The following is a 14378-nucleotide window of genomic DNA, read 5'->3' on the forward strand; positions in this document are numbered from 1 at the left end:
TTCCCGCCTAATCTGGGGGAAGCTGGAGTCAAGGGTCAGAGGCTTTCCCAGCCATGTGCAAGACTGAGCATGCTCAAGATTGAGCATGCTCTCTTCTAAGCCACTCTGTACATACTAACTGTTTCCCTTGCCCATAGCTAGGGGTGGACTGCTACAATAACTGTAGCAAAATTACAGTTTTAAAGTAGTTACTGTGAGATTTAAAATAGTGAATCCCATAAATTGTAGAGAGTTAAAATGGTGGAAAATATAAATTGTTATAGATATAAGAGAGGGTGAGTAAATTTGACCGCAGAAAATATGTTTCACTACAGTGTCTTGGTTTTTAAATCAAATATAAGGTGGTCGCCAGGGAAATAGTCCCAATTATTCAAATACCCAAGTCAAGTGGGTTTTATAGAGATTTTAATTAATACAAATGTGGAATCAAAGAAAAGAGAGAAAGAGAGAGAAAGGAAATAAGTATGAAGGGCTTTAAGCCAACATGGTCTAGACCTGAGTCTTAAGAAAGAGAGAGATCAGTCAGTCAGTCTTTAACACTCACCACAAGGTCTGCCTAAGCAAGGATTCTAGTGACACCAGGCCAGCATCATCTCAGCTGCTTTCACCAGCTCCCTCCTCCATCTGAATGTTTCAGAATCAGTCCTTCCTTAATCTGAATGTTTCAGACACTAGCATTAAGGGAGATTGGCAAAGTCTTCTTGCAGGAGAGATTTTAGTGGGGACCTGAAGGAAGCCAGAGAAGTCAGGAGAGAGAGATGAGAAGGGAGAGAATTCTAGGCATGGAGGACAGTCAGATAACATGCCAAGTTAGGAGATGGAGTATCTTGTGATAGGAACAGCAAAAAAAATCAATGTTACTATATCCCAAGTATGGATGGAAGTATGGGGTAAGAAGATTGAAAAGGCAGGAAGCAGGTAGGTAATAAAGCCAAACAGAAGACTTTATATTTCATCTGGGAAGTAATAGGTGCCATTGGAATTTATTAAATGTGGTGCTTGGGGTGTGACATAGTCAGATATGACAGCTAAGTGGAGGATGAACTGTAATAGGATGGAACTTGAGGTAGAAAGACCTACTAGAAAACTACCCTAATAAAGTAAGTGATAAGAGCCTGGACCAAAGTGGTGGCAGTGTCAGAAGAGAGAAGGTGATTATAAGAGTTGTTCCACAGGCAAAATGGCAACTTATTGGATATGGAGTGAATGAAAAATGGAAGAAGACATCCGGGTTATAAGTCTTCATCATTGAAGAATAGTGATACTCTTCATAGTAATAGAGAAGTTAGAAAGAGGAAAAGGTTTTCTTGAGAGAAATAATAAGTTCAGTTTAGGAACTGAGTTGAATTTAAGAAATCTCTGGGATATCCAGTCACTATGTCTAATAGGCAAACTGTAGGAGACAGTCTGCCTGGTTTTTGTTAGCTGGGTGTGGTGGCTATGAATTAAGGGCTATCTGCCAAGCTATTATCAGGGTCAGGCTCTAGAAGACATATCCTAGCTTTGTGAGATGTAACCTGAGGTGCCCTGAAGAGATAAACCTCTCCCATGACAAGGTCAAAACCTGGGGTTTCTACCTCCCAACTAAATAAACTGTGGATTTCTAGATTTCCATGTTGACAGTGTGTACCTCTACAAGTGTCCACTCTTTCCCTTGATGATATATTTTTATAGTGGATTTTCATTTATTTTTTAGGGGAAAAGCAAAGGAATAGAAAAAAAGAACATTGTTTCAACCTCCCCAAACATTTTAGATTATAAAACATGTCTAATTCTCCGTGACAATGTGGAATCTAGAGACCCCCAACTTGTAGCCTAGTAAGATCTGATGAACCCCAAGTTTTAGGACTACCTTGTAAGTTGGAGACCCCAAAGCTTGTATTTGTTCTCTGTTCCCAAGAGAATCCACCCTTTCGAAGGGAATCGCAGGCTAGCAGTTTCAGATGGAATTATGAACCCCTTTTCCTTAATTAAAGAGTGGTTTTTCTGACTATTTAATAGTTCTGTGTTTTTCTAAGTCAACACCAAGCTTGGAGAGACTCAAGTGGCCCCTTAGGGAAGCCATATTGTCCACATGCCTGAAACAGTTTTAAAGTCATACTGTTTCACTCTTACCCAATATTTCAAGTCCCAGGTGGTCCTAATTTCTCCCTCTACCCATTCATTCCCAGTTCTCATCCTCATCTGTGCCCATTTCCTCCCTGTCCCTCCACACTTCTGCTCAGTACCTGGTCAATAATGCTCTTGCAACTCAGGGAAAAACAAACCAATTCCTTCTCCTCTACCTCCCATCCTGCCCATCCAGTTTGATCCTGACTAGAGCAATAGAACTCTCCTGCTCATGTTAGGAGATGTGCTGGGAACCCTTTAGAATTTGGGCTCAATGAGTATGCTCAGACTCTCTCTGACCTAAAATGTACCCTAAGATTTATGGGAATTTGGTGAATTTAGACTTTTAGAGAAAATCTATTTAAATCACCCTTCTGTAAACCAATGGTGTACTTGATCTGTATACATCCTGGATTCTTTAGGCAAGAAACCTTTGACCACCTTGGAGAGTGGGAGCTGGGAAGAGAGCTTTGCCCTGTAGTGTGGAACTTGAGTCTTGTTCTCTTGGAGGGACAGATGAGAAACAGGGGCAGGGGGCAGAGTCTTTCTGATTTTTGCCTCCTTAACCACCACCATCCCTAGGGAGCTTGTGGGGGCTCAGAGCTGAACTTCTTTCTGATTGACATTCCAGAATTCTCAGAACCTAGACTAGTGCTTTGAAAGCAATGAGGTGTAGAAGAGAAGTATTAGGCAGGGTACTATCCAGACCCTAGAGAATGGCACTCCCTTCATAATGGAGTTCCCTAGCTGAGGGCCCCCCATAGATAACTTGAACAGGAGAATAATCTCCATCCTACATCAACCCAGAATCAAAGACTAATGAGAAGATTAATTCATCACATGTATAGAAACAGATTCAGAATATCAGAGCTAGAAGAGACTTGGAAGATTCAATCCCCTCATTTTGTACTGTCAGGGAACTATGACCCAGAGAGGGAAAGTTACTTGTTCATGGTCACCCAGCTAATTTGTCTTTTGTCTTTTGCCAGGAAGAAGGTTCTAGAAGGGAAAGGTGAGGAATCCACCTTCAGTAGGGTTGTGAAGATAGGATTAACTCTCCCTTTGTCTATTTGTAAATTAATCAACAAAAACTGAAAACACCCCGACTCAACACTAAGTAGAGGAGGTTCACAAGCCAATTACTAAAAGTGCCTGAAAACCCAGAGACAACTAACCAACCCTTGGGCAGTGCTAAGGAAATTTAAAGACTGTAATTGACTCCTGTAAAGTGGAGGAAGGGCCAGGAAGTGATGTGGAAAATGGATTATAAAGAGTCCTAAACTTCCTGTCTGAAAGTGGCTTGGGCCTGAATCTGGGGCTTGGAGGAGCTTGGACTGGGACTGTGGCTTGGAGCTTCAACCTGAGATCCTGGCTCTTGGACTGCTTCTGGTAAGACTGCTCCTGGATCTTCTCCCTTTGGAGCTTCAGCTTAGGTGAATCAGAAGCGGACCCTCCTTTCCTAGCTTCTGGAGTGATGAGGTGATGGAGTGATGGAGTGATGGAGGAGGCTGTGTGGGTTGAACCACCCCTGGCCGGGTGCCGCCCCCACCTCACCAAACAATCACCCCTACCTTCACCTGGAGCCTCTGGGGCATTCCTGAAGGAGTAGCTCCCTCCAGCCTGAGGAACCCCTGGGACCATAGTACCATAGCTTTCTTTTCTTCAGTGCCCATATCTAATCAGACACCAACCATTTCTGCCTTCCTATCTCTCACTTCTAATCTCTTCTCTACTGGGTTCTCTCCTTCTAGGAGGAGACTGTGTGGGTTGAACCCTCTGTAAATAAAGCTATTGAAAGTCAATTTGACTTGAGCAATAATACTTTTAAATCCTCCACCACAGTACTATTTTAGAATTCTCATATACTTAATCAAACCCTTATTTTAATTCCTTTAAGGGTGAACTAGTAATAGTAAGTTTCTGATAAGCAAATTGTGTGATAAAACTTGTGTGATAAGCTTCTTAATCAGCCAAGAAGGGGATCAGGATGTAAAATGGGCTACCTTTCCCCTTGAAGCTCAAGTTTCCATCTCAGTTTGCCTCTGAGGAAAGTGTTTTTTTAGGCATGAGGAAAACCTTATGGAAACCATTTCCCCAGGCATTCCCCAATCTCTTGGGGGTAATGTGAATGAATAGCTTTAACCTTGTGGGTAAATATACCTAAATTACCAGGTCTGTCTTTCTGAAAGGGAGTATTCACCAATGACATATGAACTTGTATATGTGTGTGTGTGTAAAAATAAAGTTAAACATAGAATGATGGAATATGCAAGAATAGCTCTCTATTTGGAAAAACCTGGGTCTCTATAAATATATGGACACAAGAAAACATTTAGCTGCCTCGGGGTATCTCATTCTATATCAGGATATGAAAATATTTCTCTGAACATCCCCAAATAATTGCCTATATAGAGAAATGTGTGTATGCACAGAAAACAATCTCAATTAACTAGAAGAGAATGCATGTAAAATACTTTGCATGTAAATATGAGTTATTATAGAACCATGAATGAATGAGGACATCTCTGTGCTCAGCTCTAAAAGAAAAAAGGCAACTTCCAGGTCTCCAGTTTTTCTATACCAGGGACTCCTAACCTTTTTGTGTCATTGTCTACTTTGGCAGTCTGGTGAAGCCTATTGTTTCCAACTCAGAATAATGCAGACAACACAAAGAATTGCAAAGGAAACCAGCTGTATTGAAATAAAATTATCAAAATAATAAAAGCAGATTTGCTAACTCCTTGAAATAGATTCACAGACTCCTCAGGGATCCATGGGTAAGAAGCCCTGCTCCACAATATCCTTTCTCAGGCCTCTACCTGGGACCTGGGACCTGCCAGACCCCCAAACAATACTGACAAATACGGAGCTCCTGCTATATGACCAATCTTGTTCTGTTTGTACAGAAGAGAGAGGCACAAGATAAGGTCTTCTACTTCACTGAGTTTATGATTTCTTTGGGTCCATAAAAAATACACTTGAAGGAACAAAGTAGCCGAAAGTTTCAGGCAGTAGGGACCAATTAAGAAATAAGGATTTATAGACAGGTAGGGCCATACAAAGAACTAGGAATGTGTAGTATGGGGGGGAAGAGCACTGATTTGGAAAGAGAAGAGGAAGGTTTGTGTCTCAGATCTGTTTCTAGCTACTTGTGTGACTAGTAACTTCCAATTTCTCTGGGTCTAATCTTCCTAAAATACATCTGACTATACTACTCTTCTCAATATTTATTTATGTTAAATCTTAACCTTCTGTCTTAGAATCAATTCCAGTATCAGTTCCAAGGCAGAAGAGCAGAAGGGGCTAGGCAATGGGGGTCAAGTGACTTGCTGGGTATCATACAGCTATTGATAAATATTTATTTGAAAAATCTACTTTGTTCTAGGCATTATGCTAAGAGCCAGGGTACAAAGAAAGGCAAAAGACACTCCTTGCTTTCAAAGAGCTCACAATCTGGGGGGGTGGGGTCCTGTTGGAGAATACATGCAAAAAACCATAAAAGCATTGATGGAAGGGGGGAATTCCTAGAAAAGTAATAGGGCTAGGTTATAAAGGCTTTGAATGTCAAATAGAGAATTTTATATTAGATCCTGGAAGTGATAGGGAGCCCACTGGAGTTTATGGAGTCATGTTGGAGGGGGGCAAGTGGTAAAATGATTAGTTATACTTCAAGAAAATCACCTTGAGGGGCAGCTGGGTGGCTCAGTGGATTGATAGTCAGGCCTAGAGATAGGAGGTCCTGGGTTCAAATATGACCTCAGACACTTCCTACCTGTGTGACCCCTGGCAAGTCACTTAATCCCATTGCCTAGCCCTTACCACTCTTCTGCCTTGGAGCCAAACACAGTATTGACTCCAAGAGGGAAGGTAAGGGTTTAAAAAAAAATCACCTTGGTGGCTGAATGAATGGAGGATGGCCTGGAGTGTGGAGAGACTTGTGGAATGGAGACTCACTGTCAGGCTAGTTCAATAGCCTAGATGTGAGGAAACGAGGAACTATATTAGAATCTAAACTAAAAGAACTAAAAGAGAGAAGAGGGTGTATTTGAGAGATGTCACAAGGTAAAATCAATAGGCCTTGGCAACACATTAGATATGTCCAGAAGTTGTCAATAGCTTCCTCCTATCTTTAGGATAAAATAAATTCTTTAGCTTGATATTGATGACCCTTCATAGGCTGACTCTAACTCAGCTTTCCAGACTTGTTATAATTCTTCTCTTCCACACTTCCTATTGCCTTTCTCCCAAATTTGACATACCATTTCCTGCCTCTACATTTAAACAAGCCCTGCATAAAACCCTGAAAGCACTCTCTAATTTCTCTTGACTTTACAGAATCCCTATCTTCCTTCAAGGTTCAGTTTGGGTGCTTCTTCCTGGGTGCAGCTTTACCTAATCTCCTCAACTGAAAATGTCCAGTCCCTTCTCAAAGATTCCCAGAGCACTTGGTCTGGATCTCCAATTATCCCCTGGAGCTCCCCTATCTTGCAGTACACTTTTATCTGCCTACTTATATTTAAAATACTTTGCATATAGTAAAGAGATATAGAGTAAATGTTAGCTATTATTGTTTTTATAGTTAATGGAAATAATAGTAGCAGCAACAGTAGCAATAGTATCTTATTGAGGGGCAAGGTTCCATCCAGTAGAATGCAAACCTCCTGAAGACAGGTATTTATTTAGAGTTTCTTTGAAAGCCTTTTAATCCCCACTAGCACAGAGTCTTGTGCCTGCATAGTCAGCATTTAAGAATCCTTGATTGTAGAGCAGGAAGTAAATGAACCAGATTATTTCTTAAGGTTCTGACATTTTGAGATCCTAAAGGATTTTTGCGGCTGGGGAAGATTTCAGGAAGAGGCGGAGCTTGAGCTGGGCCTCGAGGGATGGGTAGTTTCAGTTTGCTTCCCCGAGGATGGGGGAGAGAATAGTATGAAAAACCTATGATAAGGATGTCTGGAGAGGGAGGAAAAGGCCAGATCTTGTGTGGGGGTAAAGATGGACAATAAGAGTGGGGCTAGATTCTAAGCAGAGAAAATTCACTTAAGTAGGAAAAGTGAATAATATACGGTAGATGGGTGTACAAGAATAAGAGTGGAAACAACTAGGGTTTGGAGGTTAACTGTTTCCCAGAAAATTAATCAGAGCAGTGGCATCCCTCCTCCCCCAATGATCTGTTAATGAAAGTTTGCCTTTACTGTAGGTAGTGAGTATTGTGTACTGATGGATCCTGTGCACACAGTCATGGATATATGCTTGTCTGTATGAATATATGAATTGCTTTGCCGAAAAGGAGCTCTTGAGGAGAGAGACATGATTTACTTAATTATCAAAGACGCAGCTAATTGCCCTTACACCGAAGAGGCCCTGGGCTCTTGTTCTGAACGGGTTTTACCAATCGTGAGGGTTTGGGCTGCACGCCACGAGGGAGGAATCTATGTCATCCATCAAACATCTGGCTGCATGGAGATGCTGATCTCTTTCCTAGTAAAAACAGCTACAATAATAGCATTCCCCAAACGCGCCCCTTCCTTTCCTGGGATCCCAGCTAGGAGGCATTTCCTAAGGGTGCATAGTAAAGCCTATAGGCAGAGCAGGTACACAATAGAGTTGCTTTCTACCTCGCCATGGGGCGCCCCTGTAGGCAGGGGTGCTGTGTTAGCTGGGCCCAGCCACCCCTCAGTTTCGTTGCGTCTGGCCGCAGACTGGTAGCTGTGTGTCCTTTGAGATTCTTTGAGATTGGTGGCGCCAGCTACTGTGAGAGCAGCCCCGGGAGACCCCGCTGCTTGCCAGCAGAGAAAGGTGGGCATACAGCTTTGGGTCCACTGGAAGGGCGCGGGAGTTGCCCAGATTGCGAACCAACGTGTGGAAGCTCCTCGCGTTCCAGCTCCGGAACGCTCCCGGGAGCCCCGCCCGCGAACCTTCGGAAGTAGAGCATTCCTGCCTCGAAGGGTCGGCGTGTCCAGAGACGTGCCAGCTGTGGAGGCTAGGAACCTCAGCGGCACTCCAGCTGCTCGAACCGGTCGTGGGACAGAGCGCCCCTCTTCTGACGGGGTTGGGGAACTCAGCTGAGTCCCCCAGCCCCCTGTCCCTCCAGAAAGCGCTCCGCCTCTCCCTCCTTACTTGCCTCCTCCGACCCCCCTCCCCCAACAGTGGGAGGAGCCCGAGCCACCGCCCGGCCCAGGAGAGGAGGACCGGGACCCGGAGCTGGAGCAGGACTGGGGCTGGAACTAGGAGGCTGAGCGGTCATGTGGGCTGCAGCGTGAGCCCTGTCCCGGGCCAGTGCTGTGGCCGGGCGTCCCGCGGGCTCCTCGGGCCCGGAGGGAGCTACTCCTTCGGGGATGCCCCAGAGGCTCCGGGTGAAGGTAGCGGTGATCGCTGGGTGAGGCGGGGGCGGCGCCCCGGACCAGCGGCTGCTGCAGCGCCCGAGGGGAACCCGGAGCCCATTGCCAAGGAGCGGTAAGTGTAGGCTGACCTGCCTCGGGATTAGGGGGAAGGAAACAGGACCGTACTGGTCGGGAGTGAACAGGGCTGGGCTAGCCGGAACGGCACTGAGCAGACTGGAAGTTTGGGCCCGCTATCTGCCCTCTCTCCTGACTGAGGTCCGACCCAGGGTAATGGAAACTCCTGGCATGAGTGGAGACTGGCTACGGGAAAAGAAATAACCCATTTCCTGGAGGTCTCCGGTGACTGGCACGCAACCCTGGCTCTCATATCCACCCAAGAGTTTAGCCTGTGTTTTTGGTGATCCCGCTCTGACCTGACCACGGGAGGGCGCGCTGCTTCCTCCTAAGCCACGGGGTATTTACGAGAAGGTGGCTGCGGGGGTGGCCCCTCTAGCTACGGTGGTTTTCTGAGGCTCCATTCCTACGACCGACTTCGCTCTGAGCCTCTAGCGGAGTTGGACTTGGCATAGGACTACTCTTGTCTGTGCATGGGGCAATCCGGAGAGGCAAAGGCTAGATAACAGAGTAGGACTTCCTTCACTTGATGCTAAACCCTTGCAGTTCTTTCCATCTTCTAACTCTCCGACCCCCATCCTCCAGGGGTCCTCAGCAGTATTGAAATCCTGGGATCATAACTCCCTGGTCCGCTTACGCACTTCACCCCCCACTACGGTGGCAAGAATTGGTGGATCCCGGGTGGTTGGGGCCGAAATGAGAAAGGGGGTGTGGAGCCGGATGTCTTCCCAGAAGTCAGTGTGTTTGCAAACTTGTTTTTTGTCTAGCTGTCTAGCACCCATTTATATTGGAAAGGGAGAAGGCATTAGAGGCCCGTTCTTCCTTTGCCTCCCTCTTTTCCTATGATGTGTCTTTTGGAGAGAGCTCAAAACGTTACCCTACCCTCTTCATTCTCTCCTCCCAACTGGCTGGTAACTCCCCGATGAAAAGGGAAGGAGGTAGTGTGATTGGAGAATCCTTCAAGGTTTTGATACTAAAGGGTCCCAAGAAGCCTTACAAAGAAGTTAAAGGATAACTAGATTGGGGGGGGGGGGGATGGGGATCATTTAGTCCAAATCTCATGTTGGAGATGCAATTTTTTTTTAAATTGACCATTTAGTCTCTTGTACCCATTGTATGATGGTAATGCCTTTTTGGTCCTTGTCTTGGCTTGGAATGTTTAGAGAAGCTATGAGGAGGTAGGGTTAGGGAGAGGAGAGAGCCGATTAGGGGGACTGTAGTAAAATGATCAGTCTTTATTTGCTTTATACTCCAGATTGCATCAATGTAAGGGGCATCATTCTGGTGTCTTAGGCAGTTGTCTTTGAAGAAAACTACTTAAAGGAGAATGGATCATTGACTCTGGCCTAAAGACTGAACTCTTATGGGGCCTAGGGTCTTCTGGTCGTTGATATTCCATGAAAGTAATAAAGGCTATTCATCAGTGGGCCCTGAACCCTGTGATACAGTGGGAAAAGCCCAATAGTATAAATGAAGAAACTTGGCAATTTCCTGTTTGCCTTTTGTTAAGTCACAACTTCTTCAGAACTGAGTTTCTTCTGTGGTCAAGAAGAGATAGTAATCCATGTCCTCCTTGCCTTACAAGGTGAGGATGAAACAGAAATGGGTATGAGAAAGTGCTTTTCAATACATTTGAAAGAATTATTATACTAAATCTCCTATCCTTGTTGCTGGTGAGCCCTTGCTCTTGGTTTGCAGTAATGGAATGTGGGGTTGGCACTGTGCCATAGTAGGATGGCCAGGACTGAGGGGGGGGACACACTTAATTGAAATCACATCTTCCTTTTTTAATGAGACAATGAAACGAGTGACTTACACTTAAATTCCACTTTCTGTTTCTAAAATCTTATCCTTGTTGCCTATGTTCTCCAGAAGTAGCTGTGAGAGAATCATGGCTATCTGAGCTGCAGAATTCAAACAGCTATTTGGTAATAGGAACAACACTACAGTAGTAATGGTGTAGTGTATAGAGTGGGGTCAAGGAGACAAGGAGACTCAACTTCTTGAGCAAATTTGGCCTCGGACAATTACTAGCTGTATGAACCTGGGCAAGTCATTTAACCCCATTTGTCTGAATTTCCTCATCTGTAAAAAGAGCTAGAGAAGGAATGGCCAAACCACTCCAGTATTTCTGCCAAGACAACCCCAAAATGGGGTCATGAAGGGTCCGACACAACTGAAAAACAAGAACACAAGTAAACCAGCCTTAGGACTGGTATCAATCCATTTTTCCTCTCACTCCCTCCTTTATTTTAAGACTTTAATGTATTTTTCCAGATTGACAGAGAGAACGATGGTGGGTTTTGGCACCTATTCCTTACAGCAGCTTTGAAGGTATGACAATTCTGACATGGGCCCCAATGAGATTCACCCCCTACCCAGCCTCAAAAATCAGTAATTGATATGAGTCAACACACACACACACACACACACACACACACACACACACACACACACTACCTCTTCCTATCACTGGGAATACCTTGAAGCCTATTTATGTCCACATTCACTTCTCCATTGCCCTGTAAGTAACCCACAACTTATTTTTTTAAGTGATTATAATATTCTTAGACTTGTAGCCCTATATCACCAAAAGAACATTGATATTAAAAAAGATGGACAAAGGTTTTAGAGAGAAACTTGTGATCATTGAAGGCATTGCCCAATTTCCCAAAGACAAATCAGCTCACTGTCTTCCCTTTGTTCAATTCTGGGCCTAATTCATTGTCCATCTTTGGGATCCGTCCAATTCTGACAGATCAGCTTTGTAAATTGTATGTCCAACTGCATATTGTAGTCTGGAAAATAAGCATTTTTTTATCCACATGTTTTCCGCTCCTCCCCTTCTCTCCCACACCATACTGCTATTTATACCAAATTCTTATTGAGTGATTTCATTTAAAAGGCTTTGCAATGTGCTAGGGCTTGATTGATTCAATCATCATAGTGCCATTCTCATTTGGGAGTATATGGAGAATCTCATCATCTATGAAAAAATCTCTTCTATTTAAACTTTCAGGTAGATAGTTTCCATTAAAGCAGCATATATAATTTTTTATCCAAAGATATTTTATCTTCCCAATTATGTGTAACAACAATTTTCAACATGTTTTTATTTTTATTTTTTTTAAACCCTTACCTTCGTCTTGGAATCAATACTATATATTGGTTCTAAGGCAGAAGAATGCTAAGGACTAGGCAATGGGAGTCAAGTGATTTGCCCAGGGTCACACAGCTAGAAGGTGTCTGAGGCCAAATTTGAACCCAGGAACTCCCATCTCTGGGCCTGGCTCTCAATCCACTGTGCCATCCAGCTGCCCCCTTCAACATATGTTTTTTGAAATTGTAAGATCCAAATTGTCTGTCTGTCCCTCTGTTCCCTTCACATTTCCCAGAGATGGTAGGCAATTTGATCTGGGTTATAAATATATTATCATGCAAAACATACTTCCATGTTGGTCATGTTGTAAGAGAATACTCATCTACAGCCAAAACCCCCAAATAAAACCATAAACTACTGTGAAAAAGTCTTCTTTGATCCATGTCAGGCTCCAGCAGTCACTTCTCTGGAGGTGGATAGCATTCTTTGCCATAAATCCTTCAGAATTCTCATATTGTTGTGTTGCTGACCGCAGTTAAGTCTTTCACATTGATTTATCATACCATATTGCTGTTAATGTGTACGATGTTTCCCTGGTTCTGCTCATTTCATTCTGCATCAGTTCATGCAGATATTTCTAGCTTTTCTTTCTGAAATTGTCCTACTTATCTTTTCTTATGGCAAAGTGGTATATACAATTGGCAAACACATTTCTCCATTTTACACCTTACTTGATATAAATAACGAGAGCTGCCAAACAAAGCTTCCATACTCAACTCATGATCAGGAATCTCATTAATGTGGATACTTCCTCCAATCATGCAGATTTCAACTCATTCACACCTACAGTAGTTATATTACCTTTAGCAAATCATTTAACCCCCGTGGGATTCAATTTCCTAATTGTTAAAATAATGATCATTTGGCAAGTTTGAGAGTACTATATAAATGTTTTATTGTTATTGCCCCAAGTGCTTAATACAATATTAGTCTCATTAGTCCCCTTAGTCTCATGGTATAATTTAAAGAACATTGGATTTAGAGCCAACAGATCTAAGTTCTGGCTATATTATTAACTTCTGTAAGAACTTGACCAAAGTACTTCCCTTACCTGTACCTCAGTTTCTTCATCTATAAAAATGAGCTGATTTCTAAGGTCTCTGAAAAGTGAATGATTCAAGCACAATCTCGAGTGCTTGAGTTTCCCTGTGAAACTAGAAGACTGTTCTCTAATAAATGGGTCATTTCTCAAGCTAGATGCCCTGAATGCTCCCCAATCTCTGCCTCCTAAGCTTTGGGAGAGAGATGAGAACTAGCCAAGAAGGCTTCAGAGTACCATCATACTGACACTGGTAGACTCATAAAATGTTAGCACCTGCTTGCTGAACAAAGTGCTTAGCCAGCGGCTATCTGTCCTTCTCTGGTGGCCTTAGAGACCCAGCTCCCAAATGAAAGAGACCCCTGAGGTGAGGAACTAGAATCTTTTAGTATTTATGTATTGGGACAATTTGGTGTAAAAGAAACAGTAGTTGATCTAGGGTCACATGATGTAGGCTCAAATTCTAACTGCTACTTACTACTTGTAGGACCTCGGACAGGTTACTTAATCTGGATCTCAGTTTCTTTTTCTGCAAAAGGAAGGAGATCAGAATAGCCTATCTCTAAATCTTTTATCCTTTACTATTCTTTCCCCTGTATCTGGAAGGACCTTACCACACAGCCTTGTTGCAGCTGAGGCTGTGATTAGCTTTCATATATCACTCTCTTATTTCCCTAGCTACCCTTTACATCCTCCGCTCTAGCTTGCCACTTCAGTGTGATCAGCTTTAGGCTTAACTGGCTCCCTGGGAGGGGGAAATAACTTCAGGGAGTAAATGAACTGTTGAGTGGAAGAGATTAGCTCAAACTGAGATCTCTCTTGTTGACTCCCTTTCTGTGCCTAAACCCCTCCACATGATTTTCTCACTGAAATCAGTTTCAGATTCTTTTTCTTCAGTGTGATGTGGTGTAATAAGCACACAGGACCTGGAGTCAGAAGAGATATGGGTTTGGACCCTGGCTCTGATAATTACTAGTGGATTAACCATGAGCAAGTCATCCAGTCTATATGTGCCTCAGTTTCCTCATCCATTAAAAAAAAAGACTCTGTTTGGACCTTGTTAGAGTTGCTCTGAGGCAAATACTTTGAAGGCTTTGGCCATGGGTTGTCTTCCTTGTGGGGATAGGCCATCCAGCTTACCTTGCAATAATAATTTGTTGTTCAGTGGTGTCTGACTCTTCTGTGACCCTATCTGGATAATAATAATAGTTAGCATTTACATAAGTGCTTTAAGGTTTGCAAAGCACTTTATAAATATTATATTTTATGCTTCCAACAACTTTGGGAGGGAGGTGCTATTCTTATTTTATAGGTGAGCCAATTTTGAGATAGACAGCAGTTAGTTAAGTGATTTGCTTAAAATCATGTAGCTAGCTAGTGTCAAAGGCTGAATTTGAATTTACATCTTCCCCTAAATTCTGAATTCCAGGTCTAGAAGTCTATCAACTGAGTCACCTAGCTGTAATCCCTGTTAACAGAAACAAACACGAACATCAATCCTACTATGTGCTGGGCATTGTGCTAGGAGAGACAATGTAGGCAAGACCTGGCCTCCGACCTCATGAAGTTTATAGTAAGTAAGAGGATAGGGTCTGACACTGAGGATTATAAT

The 14378-nt window shown here is 43.3% G+C and overlaps 1 protein-coding gene across 2 annotated transcripts in view; it reads left to right on the plus strand.

The window, feature by feature from the left end:
- Positions 1–8425: 8425 nt before the first annotated feature.
- Positions 8426–14378, plus strand: part of CPNE2 (copine 2) — a 124411-nt gene continuing 118458 nt past the window's right edge. Inside the window, exon 1 of one of the 2 annotated variants that reach the window (XM_016422791.2) lies at positions 8426–8565. The gene's annotated coding sequence lies outside the window, so the exon portion shown is untranslated. Of the gene's footprint in view, positions 8566–10882; positions 10902–14378 lie in introns of those variants that run through there. The other variant, XM_016422795.2, reaches the window with a different exon arrangement.

The sequence above is a fragment of the Monodelphis domestica genome, chromosome 1 (genome assembly GCF_027887165.1).
Source record: "Monodelphis domestica isolate mMonDom1 chromosome 1, mMonDom1.pri, whole genome shotgun sequence".
Lineage (NCBI taxonomy): Eukaryota > Metazoa > Chordata > Mammalia > Didelphimorphia > Didelphidae > Monodelphis > Monodelphis domestica.